Source organism: Trichechus manatus, unplaced genomic scaffold (genome assembly GCF_000243295.1).
Source record: "Trichechus manatus latirostris isolate Lorelei unplaced genomic scaffold, TriManLat1.0 scaffold00046, whole genome shotgun sequence".
Taxonomy (NCBI): Eukaryota; Metazoa; Chordata; class Mammalia; order Sirenia; family Trichechidae; genus Trichechus; species Trichechus manatus.
This window is the reverse complement of record NW_004443982.1, coordinates 18,272,198-18,274,532: the sequence shown is the minus strand read 5'-3', so window position 1 is coordinate 18,274,532 and position 2,335 is coordinate 18,272,198.

The window sequence follows — 2,335 nt, the reverse complement described above, 5'->3', positions numbered from 1 at the left end:
GCAACAATAAAGAGTCAGAGAGTGGCAGAATGGATAAAAAAAAAACATGATCCATCCATATGTTGCCTACAAGAGACATATCTTAGACTCAAAGACACAAACAGACTAAAACTCAAAGGATGGAAAGAATGTATCAAGCAAATCACAACCAAAAAAGAGCAGGAGTGGCAATATTAATCTCTGACAAAATAGACTTGAAAGCAAAATCCACCACAAAGGATAAGGAAGGACACTATATAATAATTAAAGGGTCAATACCCCAGGAGGACATAACCATAAAAAGTATATATGCAGCCAATGACAGGGCTCCTAAATACGTAAAACAAACTCTAACAGTATTGAAAAGAGAAATAGATGTCTCCACAATAATAGTAGGAGAGTTCAACACACCACTTTCAGTGAAAGACAGAACATCTATAAAGAAGCTCTGTAAAGACATGGAAGATCTAAATGCCACAATAAATCAACTTGATCTCATAGACATATATAGAACACTGCAGGCAACAGCAGCCGAGTATACATTCTTTTCCAATGCACATGGACCATTCTCTAGAATAGACCACATTTTAGGCCACAAAGTAAGCCTTAACAGAATCCAAAATACTGAAATATTACAAAGCAACTTTTCTGACCATAAAGCCATAAAAGCAGAAATCAATAACAGAAACAACAAGGAAAAAAAAAATCAAATACATGGAAACTGACCAACACCTTGCTCAAAAACTACTGGGTTATAGAAGAAATCAAGGATGAAATAAAAAAATTCATAGACCCAAATGAAAATGAAAACACATCTTACCAGAACCTTTGGGACACAGCAAAAGCAGTGCTCAGAGGTCAATTTATAGCAATAAATGCACACATCCAAAAAGAAGGGCCAAAATGAAAACATGAACCCTACAACTCGAACAAATAAAGAGCAGCAAAAGAAGCCCTTGGGCACCAGAAGAAAGGTAATAATAAAGATCAGAGCAGAAAAAAAATGAAATAGAGAATAGAAAAACAATAGAAAGAATCAACAAGATCAAAAGTTGGTTCTTTGAAATGATCAACAAAACCAATAAATCATTGGCCAAACTGACAAAAGAAAAACAGGAGAGGAAGCAAATAAATAACCTGAATAAGAAATAAGATGGGTGATGTCACAGCAGACCCGACTGAAATAAAAAGTATCATAACAGAATATTATGAAAAACTGTACTCCAACAAATTTGAAAACCTAGAGGAAATGGACAAATTTCTAGAAACACACTACCTACCTAAACTAACACAATCCAAGGTAGAAAAACTAAATAAACCTGTAACAAAAGAAGAAATTGAAGAGGTAATAAAAAAAAAAAAAAACCCAACAAAAAAAGCCCTGGCCCGGATGGTTTCACTGGAAAATGCTACCAAACTTTCAGAGAAGAGTTAACACCACTACTACTAAAGGTTTTTTAGAGCATAGAAAAGGAAGGAGTACTCCCAAACTCATTCTATGAAGCCAGCATAACCCTGATACCAAAGCCAGGTAAAGACACCACAAAAAGAAAATTACAGACCAATATCCCTTATGAACATAGACACAAAAATCCTCAACAAAATTATAGCCAATAGAATTCAGCAACATATTAAAAAAATGATTCACCATAATCAAGTGGGATTTATACCAGATATGCAGGGATGGTTCAACATTAGAAAAACAATCAATGTAATACGTCACATAAATAAAACAAAAGACAAGAACCACATGATCTTATCAATTGATGCATAAAAGGCATTTGACAAAGTCCAACACCCATTCTTGATTAAAAAAAAAAAAACTCTCAGCAAAATAAGAATAGAAGGGAAATTCCTCAACATAGAAAGGGCATTTGTACAAAGCCACATTCCAGTCATTGGTGTTCAATGCATCAAATCTATTCTTGAAATGGTCTCTAAATTCAGGTGGGATATACTCAAGGTCATTCTTTGGCTCTCGTGGACTAGTTTTAATTGATGGTCTGTTCCACATTAGGTACCTGGCCTCGTTCTGACTGATGATATTGCACTTCTCCATGGTCTCTTTCCGCAGATGTAGTCGAATGGATTCTTGTGTATACTATCTGGCAAGGTTCACATGTATAGTCGTTGTTTATGTTGTTGAAAAAATGTATTTCCAATAAACAGTTCATTGGTCTTGCAACATTCTATCATGGGATCTCTGGTGTCATTTCTATCACCAAGGCCATGTTTCCCAACTACCGATCCTTCTTTGTTTTTAACTTTCTCATTCCAATCACCAGTAATTATCAGTGCATCTTGATTACATGTTTGATCAATTTCAGATTGCAGAAGTTGGTAAAAAATCTTCAAT